This window comes from Homarus americanus, unplaced genomic scaffold (genome assembly GCF_018991925.1).
Source record: "Homarus americanus isolate GMGI-L3 unplaced genomic scaffold, GMGI_Hamer_2.0 scaffold55743, whole genome shotgun sequence".
In the NCBI taxonomy this organism is placed as follows: Eukaryota; Metazoa; Arthropoda; class Malacostraca; order Decapoda; family Nephropidae; genus Homarus; species Homarus americanus.
Genome location: NW_024745117.1, coordinates 715,879 through 738,658, shown reverse-complemented (window position 1 = coordinate 738,658; position 22,780 = coordinate 715,879).

Sequence of the window (22,780 nt, the reverse complement as noted above, 5' to 3'; positions counted from 1 at the left end):
ACACACACACACACACACACACAACGTACACTCAACTAAAGTGGGAGAGTACTGTGACCATTTGTCAATTTGGTCCACTTTGATCAAGTGCGGTGATGAAAACAAAGCTCCAAATAATTCGTATAAAACACACACACACACACACACACACACACACACACACACACACACACACACACACACACACACACACACACACACACACACACACACCAAACACTTTTAAATAGAAGAATTCGTTGACAAAATTAATGAATTTACATGAAAGAGGAACAAGACATTTTTATAATCACTGTTGTTGATACAGACGCCAAAACAGGTAGACAATCCTTACGTAACGTTTAAGTGAAACAATAGCGGTATTAATGAGAGAGAGAGAGAGAGAGAGAGAGAGAGAGAGAGAGAGAGAGAGAGAGAGAGAGGGGTACTTGCCTCGCTACACGTAACTTAAGAATCTATAAATCAATAATTCCCTCTTTAAACCGACAGCTAACAAGACAATAAAAATTAGACCCAAATTTCTTACAATAACAAACAATTCATGAGGTGTCAGTACTCAGTCAAGACAATACTGGCCTTGAGTACAAGTTGATACAGACTGTTATAACTAAAGGTTGATTTACAATGTGTGATTCTTGTCTCCAATAATCCTGACGGCCAGTTGGGTATAGATACAACACACTAAGCCTCTGGTACACAAGGAGTCAATGTGGTCAACGACACTATACTCCCTCACCCATCACTTCCCCACTGTAAACTCGAGCACCCATTCCCACCCGAGCGCGAACCAGTGATAAATAAATAAATAAATGAAAACAACACACCATTACCCATTTCACCAGCTATATGTAATTGTTTATTGTCGAAAATCCTTACCAACAAACACCAAGGAAAACGAGAACCCAAGGTAAGAAAATAAAGTAATTAGAGATATATAGATCAAGTGAATTTCATGCCTCGAGTGTATAAGGTTCAGGACAGTGTGGACTTACCTCTCTCTTCAACCACGCCTTCATCACGTTGACCTTACCTGAAAAGATACCAAAAGAGATAATATGAAACATAACTATTCAAGATGTAGTTTAAAGACCTGTTATGAAGTGTTTGTTGGGGTGTAATAAACAAACCGCAAATAACCAACAGGTAAGGCAGGTGAATCAGGTAAGTCATCCATTCACACAAAGAAAAAGACAGCCCAGGTGATACTGTTTATTGACAGTCATTTTAGCCCGTCTATCTGGACAGTACAGGAATGAGAAGCTAACCAAGTGGTGGAACGCCTTGAGTTAAAAGATTGATTCAAATATCCACACTCTCCTACACTGATCGTTTAAGAGTTCATGTGTATGCCCTGCCAACATAACTAAACCGTCTCTCACTTTCTGTTCTGTCTGTGTGTGTGTGTGTGTGTGTGTGTACGTAACCTGAATGCTAGATATACCCAGGTAGGAATATATCTTCACTGTTACAGACGGACGGTGATGCAGTTGTGTCGGGCCTTCATCACACAGTGGACAGTATTATATTCCCCCCATCAGGTGAGGTCCAGCGTCAACAGGGAAACACCTAATGAACCACAGAATACGTTTGTCTAATGTCCTAATCATCTAATGTCTATTACTATGCCATGTCCTTTCTCGGCTGGAGGACGTGCTAGGGGGTAGGAAGGAGGTACGAGGGGTAGGAAGGGGTGGGAAGCAGTAGAAGGGAGTGGGAAGGGGCAGGAGGGGGGTGGAGGGATAGAGGGTTGTTCGCTGCTGTGTTCCTCGTGCTCAGTGTCTCCTTCCTGTGAGGTATTTTCATCACCGGGCTGTACAGCTATTTCTGGAACTAACCGAAATAATTCGTAAATGTTTCCCCCTTTCAAATTAAAACAGATTTGCAGTTGGTGATTTATAATCCGGTGTAGTGTAGTGTTTACCCTTTGGTACAAATAACAGATTTCTCTTCAGGCACAGGCTTGCATCCTTATATATACTCGTGTGTGTGTGTGTGTGTGTGTGTGTGTGTGTGTGTGTGTGTGTGTGTGTGTGTGTGTGTGTGTGTGTGTGTGTGTGTGTGTTGATGGAGTCAGCATTACAAAAGGTAAATAGAGAGGTGGTGGCAGCTACAGAATAATGTTTCAATCTCTGGAAGATTATAACAATATTCCTTCTACAACAACAACAAGCTACTCCACTCATGCAAGACAATGTCGCATTTTACACGTGAAGAATAACACAAATTATGCCAAGAATTACAGCAATATTTTACTTATAGGCAAAAGAATATTTTTGCCTATTAAATGAAATATTATTTACACTAGTTGGGTTTATTAGGATTTTGTCCCTATAGAACTTGGTCCTATTAGAACTTGGTCCCATAATGAACTTGGTTTCATTAGAACTTGGTCCCATTAGAATTTGGGACAATTAGAACTTTGTCCCATTAAGACTTGGGACCATTAAAACTTAGTTCTCTTAAGATTTGGCCCATTAGAACTTGTCCCCATTAAAACTTGTGCCAATAAGAACTTTACCCCATTAAGACTTTTACCAAATAGAACTTTAATTCCACCCCCAAACAAAAAAATAAATAAAAATAAAATCATAATGGTTAGTTGGTTTGATCAGGTGAGGTTGAGGTGATAATCAACCCCGTTCACCTCCCTTGATTACATATGAAAAATTAGATATCTACCTGTAATTACCTTCGTCAGTCTCGCCCTAATATGAGAACATGAAAGTCTTATAAAGGCTCACCACCAGCAGGAGCCGCCAGAGGTTTGTGCTACTCTTAGGTGGACTGGCCAGGTAAGATTACACACCTGGACCCTCGTAATGATATGGTTGACACTAGTGATTAACATTGGTAAATTATATTACATGTGAGAGAGAGAGAGAGAGAGAGAGAGAGAGAGAGAGAGAGAGAGAGAGAGAGAGAGAGAGAGAGAGAGAGAGAGAGAGAGAGAGAGAGAGAGAGAGAGAGAGAGACTTGGACCACACCTACACCTGACCACACAACTACACCTGGACCACACCTACACCTGGACCACACAACCACACCTGACCACAAGGACCTGTGCTCCGGGTGGCTAACCCCATATAAAAAACCTGGACCACACCTTTAACTGGACCACACCAACCCCTAGACCACACCTTTAACTGACCACACCTTTACCTGACCACACCAACTCCCAACCCCTGACCACACCTACCCTTATACCACACCTTACCTGGACCACACCCATACTGACCACACCTTTACCTGACCACACTTACACCTGGATCACACTTACACCTGACCACACCCCACACCTGGATCACACCTTCACCTGGACCACACCTTCACCTGGACCACACCTACACTTGAAACCACACCTACACCTGGACCACACCTACACCTGGACACACCTACCCCTGACCACACCTCACCTGATCACACCTTCACCTGACCACACCTACACCTGAACCACACCTACCCCTGGACCACACCTACACCTGGATCACACCTTCACCTGGACCACACCTACACCTGGGCCACACCTTCACCTGGGCCACACCTACACCTGGACCACACCTACACCTGGACCACACCTACACCTGGACCACACCTGTAGTACTCCTGACTATAGTATCAACCGTCTCCACTTAAATCACCCACCGCAAATAATTTACACCATATAGACCTATCACAAAAGCCTTACCTGCCGCACTAGGCCTATAACAGGGTGAGTTGTAGGCCTATTTTTTTAGGTCATTATGAACCACTTCCTTGGTCGTGGGAATCCTTTCGTCACGCAGAGTTCATGGTACTGCTATAAAGTTGTGTGTGATAATACCATTCTAACTTTCCTCATGATGAAAAACGATACAGTATGTGGTACAGTGAAGGTATTAATGTTTGTGTGTACGTGTTAGTGTTCGTGTGTACGTGCTAGTGTTGTGTGTACGTAATAGTCTTTAGTAGTGTACGTGTTAGTGTTCGTGTGTACGTGTTAGTGTTGTTTGTACGTGCTTGTGTTTGCGTGTACGTATTAGTGTTCGTGTGTATGTGTTAATGTTCGTGCGTACGCGTTTGTGTTCGTGTGTACATAGATCACTATCCTCTAACTACCGCCCAATCAGTCTAACATCAATAGTAGGCAAATTACTGGAAGCAATCATTTCAAACTCTATTCGAAATCACCTGGAGAAGCACCGATTGATCAATGATTCCCAGCATGGCTTCACAAGCGGACGTTCATGTCTAACTAATCTATTAACATTCTTTTCAACAGTTTTCGAATCGGTGGACGAGGGGCACAATTATGATGTGGTATATCTCGACTTTAGCAAAGCCTTCGACAGAGTCCCCTACGAAAGACTAATTAGAAAGGTAGAAGCACATGGCATCAAAGGTAATATCCTTAAATGGATTAGGGCGTGGTTATAGAACAGGAAACAGCGAGTGAGCATTAATGGCACTAAGTCCCATTGGAGCAACGTCACAAGTGGAGTTCCCCAAGGCTCAGTACTTGGACCATTATTATTTATTATATACATAAACGACATAGATATCGGCATAGACAGCAACATAAGCAAATTTGCTGATGACACTAAAATAGGACGTGTTATTAAATCTGACGAGGACTCGGCAAAACTACAGGAAGATCTAAACAAATTTTTCGAATGGTCTGAAAAATGGCAGATGAAATTCAACGTGGACAAATGTAAAGTACTCAGTATAGGAGATGTAAACAGGAAAACCAGATACCAGATGAACAACGATGCCATAGAGAAATCCGACTGCAAGAGAGATTTAGGAGTAATGATAAGTAGGAACCTTAAGCCAAGTAAACAATGTGTTTTTGCTCGTAACAAGGCTAATAAAGTACTTGGGTTCATACAAAGGAGTGTTAGTTACAAGACTAGCGAGGTCATCCTAAAACTGTATCTTGCGCTTGTGAGACCACACCTGGATTACGCAGTTCAGTTCTGGTCACCGTATTACAGAATGGATATAGAATCATTGGAAAGAATTCAGAGGAGAATGACAAGACTAATCCCGGGCTTTGGAACCTTGAGTATAGAGACAGGTTAAACCTAGTTGCACTCCCTCGAGAGACGTAGAGCGAGGGGCGACCTGATAGAGGTGTATATGTGGAAGGCAGGGCTAAACAAAGGGGACATTACAAAGGTACTCAAACTATCCAACCAGGAGCGAACTCGTAACAATGGTTTTAAAATTAGACAAAATTTAGATTGAGCGTGAAATAAATTAAACTGGTTTGGAAACAGAGTAGTGGATGAATGGAACAAGTTACCAAATATCATCATTAACTCGAATACGCTGAATAGCTTCAAACATAGGTTGGATGCTTATATGAGCAATAGGGGTTGGGTGTAAACGGGACTGCCCAGTATGGGCCAATAGGCCCGCTGCAGTTTCCTCCATTCTTATGTTCTTATGTTAGTGTTGTGTGTACATGTTAGTGTTCGTGCGTACGTGATAGTGTTCGTATGTACATGTTAGTGTTAGTGTGCACGTGTTGGTGTTCGTGTGTACATGTTAGTGTTTGTGTGGTAGTGTGTACGTTTTACTGTTTGTTTGGTAGTGTACGTGTTATTGTTTATGTGGTAGTGTACGTGTTAGTGTATGTGTTAGTGTTCAAGTGTACGTGTTAGTGTTTGTGTGGTCGAGCGTACGTGTTCATGTCCGTGGAGGAGAACATGCAAAGACAGATTAGCCGACACCTTCCTCACCACCACGTCCATCACCGCTACCATCACCACCCGCACTTCCTTCATCAGCACCACCACTAACACCACCTTCCTCACCACCACCTAGAACTCCTTCATCATCACCACCACTACCAGCACCACCATTAACACCACCTTCCTCACCATCACTTCCCTCACAATTAACCTCAACCACCATCACCTCCCTCACCACCACCTCGAACTCCTTCACCATCATCACCACCACTAACACCACCTTCCGCAACACCACCTCCATCACCACCAACAGGAAGACCTCACCACCGCCATCTGTTGTCCACGTCTCACACCTACACACTAAACACCTCGACAAAGGCCACAGTCTACCCTCCCTCCCAGACACCTTCAACAGCATCACTCACAGACGATATCATGAGGGGGATAACTCACTCTCTCTCTCTCTCTCTCTCTCTCTCTCTCTCTCTCTCTCTCTCTCTCTCTCTCTCTCTCTCGGGCAATAGTGAGACCATCTGCTCAGCGTTTAGACTTCATCTTGTCAGAATACATCAGATCTGACAAGTACTTTTAGCTCTGTATGTCAACGTCAAGGATTCTATTTCTGATTTAAGATGTAAATAACCATCGAAAAATAAAACACTTCATATATCTCCACTAACTCTTCAAGGCTCAGCTGGTCTCGGTCATTACCAACAATTCTCAAGCAAGATTTTGTGTGAGTGTGTCTTTTTTACCCCACAGAGGTAAATGGCGGCAACTCAATATTGTTGGTGTGAGGGTTTTTACCTTAATGTCGGAATACGAATCACTCGACATTGTCAATAATATCAGCATGTGAGAGAGAGAGAGAGAGAGAGAGAGAGAGAGAGAGAGAGAGAGAGAGAGAGAGAGAGAGAGAGACTGGATGCGACCATTAGCTCAGGAATAGTAAACAGAGTGTGTTGGTAATCACATGTGTGGTCGGGAAGAGGTGAGGTTCGCCCGCCTGAGAAAATATACGAGCTGGGGGTAATTGGATAAGACCCTGTGTGTGTGTGTGTGTGTGTGTCCTGCCCTGATGCTCTCCAGGACCTGTGGTGAGGAAGGGGGTGAGGAAGGAGGGAGAGGGAAGAGGGGTGAGGAAGAGGGGGGTGAGGGAAGGAGGGAGGTGGAGGAAGAGGGGGATGAGAAGAGGGGGGGGTGAAAAGAGAAGAGAGAGTAGGGAACGGGAACGAGACTGGGAGAGTGAGGAAAGGAGTGAAAAAGTAGGGGAGGACAGAGAGTGAGAGGAGAGAATGAAGGGGATAGAGGAGGAGAGGAGGGAAGGGAGAAGGGACTGGGGAGGGGAGGAGGAAGTGAGGGGAGAAGTGAGGGAGGAGGAGAAGGGAAAGTTAGGGAGGGGACTGATGTAAGAAGAAGAGAAAGGAGGAAGGAGAGGGAGGAGGAGGAGGAGAAGGGAGGAGGAAGGATTGAAATGATTAGAGAAGAGGGGAAAGGAAAGGACAGAGGCAGTAATGGGGAGGGGTTGAGTGAAGGCTGCAATGGGGAGGCTGGAGGAAGGGCAGTACGGGGGAGGGGTTGGAGGAAGGGCAGTAATGGGGAGGCTGGAGGAAGGGTGTAATGGGAGGCTGAGTGAAGGCAGAAATGGGAGGTTGGAGGAAGGGTAATGGGGAGGGGTTAAGGGCGGCAGTAATGGGGGAGGGGTTGGAGGAAGGCAATGAGGAGGGGTTGGAGGAAGGGCAGCATGGGGAGGGGTTGGAGGAAGGTTATGTTATTAATAGTAGAAATAATGTGTTTACAGTTCCTCAATAGAAACGTAAATAGACTATCCCTAAAAGTAGTAATTATTCTCACTCACAGGGCAATATCACTCTTAAATACTGATTGCAATATAATCTGCAACTTGCATATTGATAATCCTGCAATGCCATTTAAAACTTTAATATAATCAATCTAAAAGTCACATTTCAGTGCTGTATACATGTGCAAGCTTTGGAGCAAGACAATCATAAATTATAGGACAACTGAGGGTGAAAATCCTACCTATTTAGAAGGGAGGATGGACCTTGTATACACACAGTGGATTTAGACAACAAACGCTGAGGAAAACTGAAAAATAAAATGCAATAAATACGAAGAGAAGAATAGATAAAATGTTGAAGAAAGAAACAGATCACATAGAAAATTGAATGAAGGACGGAGAGAGAGAGAGAGAGAGAGAGAGAGAGAGAGAGAGAGAGAGAGAGAGAGAGAGAGAGAGAGAGAGAGAGAGAGAGAGAGAGTCTAAAATGGCGTCAGAACTTCATGGAGGATAAAATTATTCAGAATCATACAATCATCCCAATACACATCGTACACTCAATTATACTCACCATATACATCATACTCCCAACAAAATACATTATATGCCATACACTGATTCATACACGTGTCACAAAAAAAAACACACAAGCATATGCTCATTATAACACATAATACAACCGTCCACACACACATACACACCATACACTCAATTATACACATCCTCACCTCACGCCATACACCCAATCCTATACTCCTCATTACACACCATACATTCCTCACCATGCACCATACACTCACCACACCCTTACCACACACCATACACCACATACTCTTCACCACACATCATACACCAGTGCACAATAAACTAGCCGCTGTCTTCATCAAACTATCAAAAATTACCAATAAACATACACACTCATCATCATACACCAGAATACAACCTGTAAATACACTCCCTAATAAATCATACAATTCTCATACGTTGGCCAATAACAATTAATACACAATTAAGATTTACTCATCGCCAAATTTATAAGTATTCAATAATTTAATTGGGCAGAGTGAATTCAATACTGTTTCCCTTTAATTAATTTACTTCCCCTCAGTTAATTTAATTACATCATATTTAATCTGTTTATTCGGATGTGATTTTGTTTATCTCATTATTTTTTTTTAGTACCGTACTTAATTTATTTTCTTTAATTTACGTTGTTTATTTTTCTGTATTTTTTTTCCTAAATTCCTTTGTCTTATGATAAATTAATTCTCTTCCAGTTAATTTATTCCTTAAAAAAATTCTTCTTCATAATTTATTTCTCTATTCCTCTATAAATGCATTTACCACAAAATAATTTATTCTTCTATAAATCCAAATGACTACAACAATTTATTTTCGTAATGAATATATATGTTTTTCTCACAGGAAGTTTATTTACTATAATTAATGATTTAACTTTAAACTTCTCCTTCTTGTTCGGAAAAAAAAAATTACCCTCACAAGATCACGTCATCCCCTCATTCAAGAAGGAAAAAAATCCCCCTCCCTCCCTCCCTTCTCATGGAACGAAGAACCACTGTGGTCGTATTTGTGTCCGGAGGTGGAGGGTTCGAATCCCCTTAATTAGGATCCAAAGCCGAGTTATTACTGTGATCCCCGTGGCGAGGGTTTGTGATCCCCCTGCCTGAGTAAGCTCTGAGGATCCTAATGAGCTCAGAGTGGAGGAAGACAGGCAACTGGATCTCAAACCGCCTGTGGATCAGTAGCTGTGACACAAGTGGATTTGAAGTGGATGTATTTCGCGCAAGTGGGTCACCACCAATTGATTTCACCAGAACGAATCTCACACGAACGGATTTCATAAACGGATCTCACACCAACGAATCCTACATGAACTATATATCAAGAACGGATTTCACACGAGCGATTCCAACTAACAGGTGCAATAGAGATAATTGTATGTTTATATTGCATGTAAAGTTTTGCCCCTCAGAGAAAATCCCGAACCAGCACAGACACAATTAAATAAAAATATTCTCCGTGACCGTGGAAAGCTAGCAACTGTGATTGGGGTTAATGAGACGCACTGTTAAAGATGACACTTCTATTCCTTCCAACACTACAAACACAATCAAGCATGGTACACCAACACTAGAGTACTTCTTAGCGTGGCTTAAAAGCACTACAATGGGGAACAAAAGTTATACATGGTATCAAAAATTAGTAAAAAAAAATAAATGCATCTGGAGAGGACTACTAATGCAACAATACTGTCTACACCAGAACAGACACCAGACTGAGGAACTAATCTGAAAACAATTCCTTCGTTATCTTACATCACTTAGTGGCATATAAAACATTAAAAAAATATTACTTGCACCATTGAACATGCCTTAAGCGCATCCGACAAAATAACAGCAATCACTCAATGTTGTTGGTGTGAGGGTTTTTACCTTAATGTCGGTACACGAATCACTCGACATTATATATATATATATATATATATATATATATATATATATATATATATATATATATATATATATATATATATATATATATATATATATATATATACATATAATGTTTATAATTTACTCTGCTTCAGTTGGAGCTGTAAGGAACATAAATACTTTTACCAGGAAGGGAGTGAAAGGCACAGGACAGTTGAGCAACGGATGATAACGATGGTTATTTATCAAGAACAAGTTGTTGAGTTCTTTGGTAAATAACGAGAAAAAGAGGGTCGATTACACCCAACTGAGCGTCGGAGGTGTTGGCTGTCGACACTCACGGTGTGTTATTATACTGTAGGGAGGCGGAAGTTGATGACGAGGTGCCAGGGCCTTGACACATACTAGTGTGTGTGTGTGTGTGTGTGTGTGTGTGTGAGCTGGCTTTAAGTGTATAACATATAGTATACAATACGTGTATAAGTAAGCATATGCTACAGACTCAAGGGAGTTTTAAGTCAGTAATCAAGAAACAGAAACCAATCTTGTAAAGCAACATAAGAGACAAGTATTAAAAGTTTTGGAAATGGGAGAGGAAATGTGTCCTGAACAAAAACTGAGAGGAAAAGGTAGGTGTAGAGGCTGAATGTGTGAGAGAGAGAGAGAGAGAGAGAGAATTAAAAACAAGGTCAAATTAATTCATAACCAGCGTGTCTAAGACCTCCTCTATTAACGTGTAAAGAAATAGGCGACCATGAAGGTGAAGAAGACGACGACGACGAAACCAATATGAAGCAGGATAACTAAGGGAAGGAACCTGAGGAAGAAGCCACAGGGAAACTGGGAAAAAGAGAGAAATGGGAGATGGTAAATATGAATAAAAGAAAAGCTCATTAGGGATTTTGGAAGGAGATGACGAATGGAGATTTGTCGAGGAATAACAAACTATTTTGGAAGGATGTAAACAGAGTGTGTGTGTGTGTGTGTGTGTGTGTGTGTGTGTGTGTGTGTGTGTGTGTGTGTGTGTGTGTGTTAAGTGGGAGAATGGGGGCAGAATGTTGGTGAGGGAGGCCGACAGGATCCTGGTGAGGGAAGGAGGCCTGGGGATCCTGGTGAGTGATCCCAAGAGGAAGGAGGCCGACAGGATCCTGGTGAGGAAGGAGGCCGGATCCTGGTGAGGGAAGGAGGCCGACAGGATCCTGGTGAGGGAAGGAGGCCGACAGGATCTTGGTGAGGGAAGGGGGCCGACAGGATCCTGGTGAGGGAAGGAGGCCGACAGGATCTTGGTGAGGGAAGGGGCGGAGGTGATTTAAGAGACGCGGGTATTGGTGGTGGGGAGGCGAGGTCAGCACAAAGAGAAGAATGTATAGATGAGTTAACAGCATTACTCATCACAAGTGTCCGAGAGAGAGAGAGAGAGAGAGAGAGAGAGAGAGAGAGAGAGAGAGAGAGAGAGAGAGAGAGAGAGAGAGAGAGAGAGAGAGAGAGAGAGAGAGAGAGAGAGAGAGAGAGAGAGAGAGAGAGAGAGAGAGAGAGAGAGAGAGAGAGAGAGAGAGAGAGTCACATGAAGAGTAGCACCCCGAGTTTATTTCACCTAAAAAATAAAAATAACGCTAACCTAACCTAATCTAACCTAATCTAACCTAACCTAACCCTCTCAGGTAGTGTTGGGTGATTAACTATAAGGTAAAATAAGATAGTGTGCAGAAGGATAATGATGATGAGAAGGAGGAGGAGGAAGTGATGATGTAATCTTCAAATGCCCCGAGAAAGGAAATAATACTGAGTGGTGGTGATGATGATGTAGGGGGAGATGAAAGAGAAAGTGAAATTGTTGTGAAATGAATTTAGTGATTAACAGCAACACTTGTCGATTTATCAATTGCACGACTACATCCCTACAACGAAGTAAAACATAGTTAAAGATGTAGAAGATTTATATGACTATTCTAGAGAAGAGGGGAAGGTATATTTATCAAGATATACGTGGAGAATATTACAGGTAGGTGAAATTGACTTCTTTTTTTTAGATAAACAAGAATAAGGCCTTTAGCCAAGATGACGCTAGATAAATAAAAAATAATAAAATTAAGATACAAATTAATATAAATGTAAGTGAAATTAATAAAGGGTGTATTATCCCATTTTTGTAGCAACTAAAAAAGTATTGGGTAGTAAATTAAGACGCAAGAGAGATACTTTATAAAATTTACATACTGATTCTTTACAGTGGTTGTGGCAGGTAAAATGGACCACCTGAAGATTAGCCTCTACAGCTTACTTAATCTAACCTAATTTAACCTACCTAACCTAACTCTCCCAGATAGCATTGTGGTAGTTAAACATAAGGGTGAAATAAGCTAGGGTGCTAGTTTTAAGGGTGAATAAGCTGTGGGTGCTAAGTTTAAAGGTAATATAAGCTGTGGTACTAATTTTAAAGGCGAAATAAGCTTTGGTTGCTAATTTGAAGAGTGAAATAAGCTGGGGGTGCTAAGCCTTAGGTGATCCACTAAAATATACGTAGGAAGGCAAGACGGTGAACAAATTAGGTCTTGAAAGCGTAAGAAACAAGGAAAGAGACGCCCCACTCCCTTAGTAGACCCATGGTGTACAATGATCACTCTGGCGCCACAACAACGATGTTATGGACATGTGGCACGAAGAGTAAATGGTGGATAATAACACAAGAACGATGAACTGTGATGTAAGGGGGATGAGGATGAGGAATGAGCAGGAGAGGAATGACAGGGAGGGTAATGGCAGGGAGGAGAGTGATAGGAAGGAGAATGACAGGAAGGAGGAATGGTAAGAAGAGGAGTAATAGGGAGAAGAATGAAAAGAAGGGGAATGGCAAGGAGGAAAGTGAGATTAAGGAGAATGACAGGAAGGGGAATGGTAGGAAGAGGAATAATAGGACGAAGTATGACAAGAAAGGAAATAACAAGAAATCGAAACACGTGAAGAACTGGCGCCAGAGACAATCAACATGTGCCATAGACACAAGACTCACCTGGCCACTGAAAATTAATTGTAAAAGACACCCCCTCCGCCTCCCCCCCAAAAAAATGCCCTTCACGGCTCAAGTTAACCTAATAAACCCTCATCGTTAATTCAATCACACAAGGTAATTTAAAATCGTTAATTCAATCACACTCAAGGTAATTTAACGACTATAGATTTTTCAGGGGATGACTTTATGAAGGCGATCCACTCCAGGTAGATGACTATGACGTGAAGAGAGACGGAGGACACTCGTGGAGTAATCGTTTCTCTATAACTAAGGGGATGTGTATAGATGTTTATAGGATGTGCATAGATATTTATAGGATGTTTATGAAACGTTTTGGATGTTTATTGATTGTTTATTGATGTTTATATGATGTTTATATGTTTATATGATGTTCATAGGATGTTATGGATGTTTAGTGGATGTTATGGATGTTTATTGGATGTTTATGGATGTTTATGGATGTTTATAGGATGTTATGGATGTTTTTAGGATGTTACGGGTGTTTTTGGAACGTTTTGGGTGTTTTTATGTGTTTATAGGATGTTTATGGAACGTTTTGGATGTTTATAGATGTTTACGGTACTTTCTGTGTGTTTACTATTTGTGTTTACTTTTTCGTTTGCTAAATGAATTTTAAATGTTCTTTCCGTGTGATTCTCTGTGCCAATTTCTTTTCTTAGTGAGTGATTGTTTTTATTTTTAATATACAAGAAATATTCATCTTAGGTGATTTTCACTGTTTTTAATTTATTAATTTCAGGTGATTTTCATAGAAAATTTAAAAACAATATAAAATTACCCCACGCTCTCTTACAGTGAGTTTATATTGTAAATTCAGTTTAAAATTTTCTTGATAGGGGATTTGTTTGTAAATTCATATAAAAGGGCGTTAGTATTTTTTAAATAATTGAAATCTCTCTCTCTCTCTCTCTCTTTTTTTTTCTCTCGCTCTCTTCACGTGAGGACTCTTCTTTGTCTTGATGTATACAATGCCTTACTAACACCTGCCCATTAAGACGAATTTCCAATACTGATAAACACACGTGAGCTCATTACTTATTTTGGTCTCAATTCTGGAAAAAAATTACAATAATCTCTAAATAATACTCAGATTATTTTGATTCGTAAAATTAAAAAAAAATTAAGATAATTTTTGTTATAATCTATATAACATTAGGCGGGTTAATTTAATTCCCTCATAGTTCTAAAGAAAAAAATATCAGAAAAAATTAAGCTAATCAGTTAATAACACGTGGATTAGATCCTTGACCACAGGAGGGTCAAGACATATAAGATTCTGCTGTGCAGCTGCCCCCTTGGCCATGTTCGGCCCATTCCCCAAGTCCCTCTCCCCGACCCATCCTCACCACCGGGATATCAACATAATCAAAAGTGACAATTTCGTTTCGGAAAGAAGTGGGATCAGTGTTGAACAGTGTTTAAGCCAGTGAATTCAGCACTAGACAGTACCAGTGAGAGCAGTGACCCACCAGTGAGATAAGCACCCCTGGGAACCAGCCGGTGTTAATCCCCGGGAACAGTGGGTCGGCTTTACACATGACTACGAGATAACACAACACCACCCAGCAGAGAGTGAGGTACTGTGACACCACCCCACACCACCCGGTGTGCCCATGACCACGTGAGGTCCTTCATATCAACACCCGAGGACTAGTCACTGAACCACGAGGCCTGTGACCTCACACAGCATGGCAAGAGACCAGCCCTGCCCATTAGCTGCAAACTATAATAATTTGTATGTTCAATTAATGTTCCTTCTTTCAGTAATGAAAGCTTTTGTTAAACGACCCACCCACCCCATGTCTTTGTATGTAATAAGTCATTTTTGTCTAATGTATATTTTCAGCCTTGGGTCTGCAGAACTTTTTCAATAAACCGTTAATTATTATTATTATTTTATTTACAAATTAACTTTCTAAATGAATTATAGAAATACATGTGATATTTTTTTTGTGAATTATGAGGAAATCCCTTGTGTTATAATTAGGTCGCGTAATAATACAGAAGGAAATAATTAAATGTTTCTGTTTATTAATTACTGTGTTTCTGTTTGTCATTTATTATTAAAGAAAATATTAAAAAAAAATTTCGGGTTTGCTATGTATAAAAACTTTTGGATAATGTGTAGGCTTAACATGACAAACAAAGATAATAATAATAATAATGATAATAATAATAATAATAATAATAATAATAATGATAATGATAATAATCGGTAACCGTCTAAAATAATAATAATAATAATAATAATAATAATAATAATAATAATAATAATAATAACAATCGATGTCTAAAATAATAATAATAATAATTAATAATCACAAAATATATCTATTTATCTATTTTTATCAAGACTTTAGAGTGAAGCAAAACCACAAAAATTAACATAAAAAAACCCACACTTAACCCTTGAACAAAACTGACACTAAATTAAACCTCTACAAGAAACTCATCTCACCATGCAAGTTTATTCTATTTTCCTAGAGGCTTCAAGGTAAAACAACAAAGTACGTCTCACTAACTACACTGATGTACACCTGGTTTCCTTAATTAACGTATTAGATAATTAAACTAATATACCTACGACGCAAAATTCATGTACGTTTTTATTTGTATTTTTTTTTTTTTTTGGTGATGAGGAAAGGAAAATCCCATTTCTTCGCCCTCGGTCGCTTCAGGGAGTGGGGCGTAACAGGACCCGAGCCTCATTATGAACCGAATTTTCCAAATATAAATATGATTTTTCGAGGAACTTTTTTTGGCCGCCCTGCCGAGCTCCCCCTCCGCTCCCCAGCACTCCACCCTCCTCAACCCCCCAAACTTCTCCCTCAAACTTCATCATCCTCTTACCCCATCCATCTTCCTCCCCCACCCACCTCTTCCCCTGCCCTCCCTCCTCCCTCACTCTTCTCCCCTTCACAACCCCCTCTGGCTCTCTGATGGAATAACTAATAATTGTTATCGTCCGCAGATATGTGTGTGTGAGTGTGTGTGTGTGTGTGTGTATTGATCCCATACACCTTCTATACAATACATTACACAGTCATAAACCACAACTACACCTCACTATACATGGCGTGTTGTACGGTCGCCACAGACGATGATTGGTCAACTGTGCTCCAGGCTAACCTTAACCCTTACGATTACGGTCCACGCACAATGAACCGTAGTCCCTCATAGCTGCTAAACCTAATGGACCCTTTCTTATAATGGGCCATAGTTATAATGGTCTCAAATCCTAGGTTAGGTTAAGCCCCTCAGATTTGTAGCGCAGAAGGATTGTTGAAGGCTGAATTGTGTCCCAGAAGGATTGTTGTAGGCTGAATTGTGTCCCAGAAGGATTGTTGTAGGCTGAATTGCGTCCTAGAAGGATTGTTGTAGGCTGAATTGTGTCCCAAAAGGTTTGTTGGAGGCTGAATTGCGTCCCAGAAGGATTGTTAGAGGCTGAATTGTGTCCCAGAAGGATTGTTGGAGGCTGAATGGTGTCCCAGAAGGATTGTTGGAGGCTGAATTGTGTCCCAGAAGGATTGTTGGAGGCTGAATTGTGTCCCAGAAGGATTGTTGGAGGCTGAATGGTGTCCCAGAAGGATTGTTGGAGGCTGAATTGACCTCATGTGTTGTCGATCGTGTTAAACAATTACACACTGGCGAGGACAACATTTCCAGAATGAACAACATGGTTAGTTTCAGTCTTGTTCAGTCCTGTTCAGCCTCCACATCATCATTATTTACAGTGAACAACGAGGCTTATACTCCGGTCATATCCCAGTGTTGGTTGTCTCGACGTTTATAGCAATAAGCCAGAATAGACTGTTTAATCTCCAAAAATATGCCAAAATTGACTGTCCGATCTCCACCAATACGACTGTAATGTCCAACACCATTCCAGAATCGACTGTCTAATCTTCACCAACATTTCAAACGCAGGTATCAAATGATTACCTGGATACCTGTGTGTGTGTGTGTGAGAGAGAGAGAGAGAGAGAGAGAGAGAGAGAGAGACTAAACCCATCACACAGACACTAATTATACAACATCAATTACCCCAAGTTAATAATTAAAGTTAAATTTGGGAAATGTTAATTATGTAGAAATTCCTTAACCAACTAATTATGTGCATAAATAAACATTCAAAATAACGTAGTTCTTTTCAAGAGGTAATTTATTAGTTAATGTTAAATTCTGACATTTTTATATTTTCATAAACATAAAAGTAAAGATCGATTATAGTCAAGGTAAAAATGTTTAGTTGACATTTATTTTCAGAATTTGTATATTTCAGGAACACACACACACACACACACACACACACACACGCGCGCACACACACACACACACACACACACACACACACACACACACACACACACACACACACACACACACACACACACACACACACACACACACACGACCTGAATGGCAAATCGGGTTCACCCTAATTCACTTTAATCTCATGAATGCAGAATTTGCTTGAGCGGAGTCACGACGAGACCTTGCAGGACTTAGTATCCTGCTGCAGGTGGAGAGCCTGTACTGACCTGCTGCAGGTGGTGGAGAGCCCACACTGACCTGCTGCAGGTGGTGGAGAGCCTGTACTGACCTGCTGCAGGTAGTGGAAAGCCTGTACTGACCTGCTGCAGGTGGTAGAAAGCCTGCACTGACCTGGTGCTGAGAGAGAGAGAGAGAGAGAGAGAGAGAGAGAGAGAGAGAGTGTGTGTGTGTGTGTGTGTGTGTGTGTTGGCATGTATACCCGCTACTACTCGATCGTATACTCGGACATACCATCAGCCATATAACCGCATTAATACACTCATATATTCAGACACAACTGTAAACAAAAACAAAATGTACCTTAACAACCATATAACTGGGCATAACTGCTACTAGAGAACCTTTGTCATACCAGTAACACAGACATCAAACTCACATCATCAGCAAAAAACAACACACACCCTCCTTAATCTTCCTTTGCCTTCCCCTCCCCCACACTCCTAACCCCTCCCCCCACACTCCCTACCCATCCCCCACACTCCCTAATCCCTCTCCCACCAAACCCACCCCTCCACACCCCAACCTCCCCTCACACTTCCCCACCCCTCCCTCACACGTCCCACCCCTCCCTCACACGTCCTACCCTCCCCCTAAACAGCCTACCTCCCCCACACGCCATACCACTCCCCACGCGCCCTACCACCCCCCACCCTCCACACTCCCCTCCCTCACACGTCCTACCCCTCCCTTACACGTCCTACCCCTCCCTCACACCCTACCCATACCCCAAATCCCCACACCCCCAAACCCTTTCCCTTCCCCTACCACCCCCTTACCACCCTCTCTATCACTCGGGTGGTATGTGGTAACCCCCTAGTAACCATATACTTAATTAGGGCCAGGGACTGGTATTAGGGTTACCTGATGTACTCCGGCCAGGTAGTGCACCGGACAATTAGCGTGAGGTATGGACCACCGAGGGATAGCATCAGGGAGTGTGGTCTTCACCTTTGATGTAAATATTCAAGGTTAGGTTAGGTTGAGTTATTGATGTTAGCTGTCTATTGGTGGTCTCTATAGCTTTTAATGTTAGCTGTGCATTGGTGGTCTCTATAGCTTTTAATGTTAGCTCTGCATTGGTGGTCTCTATAGCTTTTAGTGTTAGCTGTCTATTGGTGGTCTCTATAGCTTTTAATGTTAGCTGTCTATTGACGGTCTGTATAGCTTTTAATGTCAGCTGTTCATTGGTGGTCTGTATAGCTTTTAATGTTAGCTGTCTATTGGTGATTGGTGTAGCTTGCTGTTATCCTTAGCTTTAAGAGAGAGAGAGCGAGAGCGAGAGCGAGAGAGAGAGAGAGAGAGAGAGAGAGAGAGAGAGAGAGAGGGGATAACTCTCTTTTTTATTCTCTGGTTTATTTTCTTATCTTGTAGCTTATTTGCATACTTCTCATTCATCTTAACTATCTTTCTCCTATAATTTCAATAAATGTTTACTACACATCCTTTACCTCATTAACATATAAAACATATTTTCATAATAATGAGAAGTGAAAATTTTTAAAGTAATATTCCCATCCTGAACATTCTTGAATTTTGTAAGTGTACCTGTAAATCGATGTTTTAAGTATCCAATATAATGTCAATTGAAGTTAGTTATTATCAAACTTAGTTAATTTCACTTACAATATTTAAACATTTATTACAATATTATCATTAAAAATACAAAATTAATCATTACAGTAATAGCAGCAAAATAGAAATACAATAACAAGAACTAAGAGCCTCAGTGTGTATAGAATTATCACACACACACACACACACACATATACACACGTATACTGTATGATATTAATTACAAGTATATGATAACAACTCATAATGGAATATTTACAGTGTATGTTACCTACTATAATACTTGGTGTATACTTACTCATACACCTCCAATATTATCCTCAATAATACAAATTCAACTAATAGTTAAAAAAATGAATAATGACAAAAGTTAAATTATTTTATCTCTCAATATTTTCATAACTTGAGGAATATTTTGTATTGTTTCTCTATTTCTTCTTTAGACATATTTCTTAAAATTAATACAGTACATTAATTAAAATCTAATCTAATCCATCTAATTTACCCTTTGAAAATACAATGTTCAATTAGTTGTTACTCTGCTTATTAACTACCATTAATCTCAATGATAAGTTGCACCGACACTGTAATTAAGTTTTTGATGTATATATGTTATTAAGGAAACTCTATGTTCTTCAGTAAAATAACACATCTATTATTATTATCTTAATCACGTATTACCGTCCACAAAGTACAAGGGGGGTTATTGATGTGTGTGTGTGTGTGTGTGTGTGTGTGTGTGTGTGTGTGTGTGTGTGTGTGTGTGTGTGTGTGTGAAACTGTATTTCTGTCTGTCTGTGTACGTGTTCTGTTCTCTTAATACGCATTTTTCTACCTGTGTAAATTGAACCATGTTAAGTCAGTAGGGTAGAATAGTACACTAATTGACGTCAACAGGTAAGGCAATATACTATGGTTACCTGTCCCACTGAAAATGATCCTCCCTGCAACTCATTCAGATAAAAGACGAGAATTGGGAGTGTCAGGATATGGGTGTCTCATCTGCATACCTGATCAATTTCACATTGTGGTCAAAATGTGTAGCTTTTTGAAAACATTTAGTCACTCTATCTTTGTAAGGGTTAAACCATAGTCTTTAAAAGGTCGAACCACCGTCTTTAAAGGTTTAAGCCATCGCCTTCAAAGAGTTAAAGCATCGCCTTCAAAGAGTTAAAGCATCGCCTTCAAAGAGTTAAATCATCGTCTTCAAAGAGTTAAGCCATCGCCTTCAAAGAGTTAAAGCATCGCCTTCAAAGAGTTAAAGCATCGCCTTCAAAGAGTTAAAGCATCGTCTTCAAAGATTTAAACCATCGTCTTCAAAGAGTTACGCCATCGCCTTCAAAGAGTTACACCAGCATCTTCAAAGAGTTAAACCATCGTGTTCAAAGGGTTAAACCACCATCGCCTTCAAAGGGTTAGTCACTGGAGTAAGGTGCACACATCTCAAGTATTTCGACCCTCACCTAGACTCAGTGATCACGTTCGCTGCTCTTCATCACCAGGTTACTGTACCTCCACGTAACCGATACGACAATGTGGGTATTAACTAACACAGAAAACAAGAAAAATTACAAAAAAGGAGGGGGGGAAGGAAAAGGGAGGGCAGGAAGGAAGAGGGAGGGCAGGAAGGAAGAGGGAGGGGAAGAGGGAGGGCAGGAAGGAGGAGGAGGGTGGGAAGGAGAGGGAAGGAAGGAAGAGGGGGGCAGGGAAGGAAGAGGGAGAGCGGGAAGGAAGAGGGAGGGTGGGAAGGAAGAGGGAAGGCGGGAAGGAGGGAGAGCGGGAAGGAAGAGGGAGGGAAGGAAGGAAGAGGAGGGAGAGGCGGGAAGGAAGAGAGGGCGGGAAGGAAGGAGAGCGGAAGGAAGAGGGAGAGCGGGAAGGAAGAGGGAGGGCAGAAAGGAAGAGGGAGGGGGGGAAGGAAGAGGAGGCAGGGAAGGAAGAAGAGGAGGGCAGAAAGGAAGATGGAGGGTAGGAAGGAAGAGGGAGGGCGGGAAGGAGGGATAGAGAGGAAGGAGGGAGAGAGGGAGAAAGAGAGGTTGGAGGGAGAAGCTTCAACACACAACTAAATTAACCCATACAACTTCAAACTCCGTCACGTTTATTGACTATATTTACCACACCTAGTTCAGCGACCGTCACCATGTTGTTGCTGGTGGATTAATCTGTTGTCTTCTCTAACAGACAGTGTATATATTTCTCTTCTCTCTCAGGGGTTACATTTTCAGTGATATTCTCTGCACACGGTGGAAAAATAAAATCCCCCTTCATTATTCTAACACACTTATGGAAACGACTATACAGTGATTTTATTCCTATATACTTTAAGAAATTGTGCCTTTCTTCTATACATAGGGACAAATAAGACGGCATAAGGCAGGAAGCTTCAAGGTGTAAAAACAAGATATACGTTATGATGGAAGGGCAACTGTTGAGGAATTTCTCGGTAATTGGGTTTTATGGCCAATAATTATACTGGTGGTGGTGGTGGTGGTAGTGATGTTGGTGGAGGTGGTGTGGTGGTGGTGTTGTTGATAGGGGAAGTGGTGTTGGTAGAGGTAGTGGTGTTGGTAGAGGTGGTGTTGGTAGTGGTGGTGGTAGGTGTAGTGGTGGTGGTGGTGGTGTTGTTGGTGGTGGTGTTGTTGGTGGTGTTGTTGTTGGTGGTGTTGTTGTTGTTGTTGTTGGTGGTGGTGATGTTGTTGTTGTTGTTGTTGTTGTTGTTGTTGTTGTTGTTGTTGGTGGTGGTGGTGGTAGTGGTAATGAAATATAAATATAAATTAAATTTTAGCGCAAAAGAATTACAGAGCAAAGGTCACATAGGGTCTTTGTCAGACTCCAGTGGTCAGAATATTATGGTATTGACTATTACAGAGTGTTATCAGTACATTGTGTGTCCAGATCTTTCCATAGTTCACTTATGTACGAGGTGTACAATGTGGGTATTCTTGATGTATCAGTTATATTATAAATGACAATGAAGCACTGAACCATCACACACACACACACACACACACACACTAAACACCTAGAAAAAGTGCAAAAGAGGGCATGCAAGATTATTCTCTCCCCTTCCTACTCCACATATGCGCTCAACACACTGACCCTTTCGACTCTCACTGACCATCACCACGGCCTCATCTGCAAATTTGGTAAGAAGTCCCCGACACCGGCCCCTACTACCACCTGAGATCCCCTGTCCGAGAATTGCTGTTCGACACCACAACCGCATCCAGCCCATACGTGCACGAACTGATCGCTATAAGAACAGCCCAGTCCCAACCATTGTAAAAATTATCAATAACATGTAATAAATCAGTGTATTCACTCCCAGTAAACACTGCTCCCTACACTGTCACTATGTTGAAATGAACTGTAGTTTGAGCTGATCCCCATCTAAGTGGTGTCACTTATGTCACTTGTATATTATTTGTAATTGTAACCCATCACTGTATATTTTCACAACAATAAACCACACACACACACACACACACACACACACACACACACACACACACACACACACTATTCTTGTGTACTGTTCACATCTACATTACATGGGGGCATACCGACAGTCTAGCAGTGACAATCATCTTGTGGTCTTGTTACATCCTCCATATACATGTTTTACCTGATACAGTTCATTATGGCACACAATAGATTGACTTGTGTCAATTTGTACAAGTTCTTCGTTAATTACAGT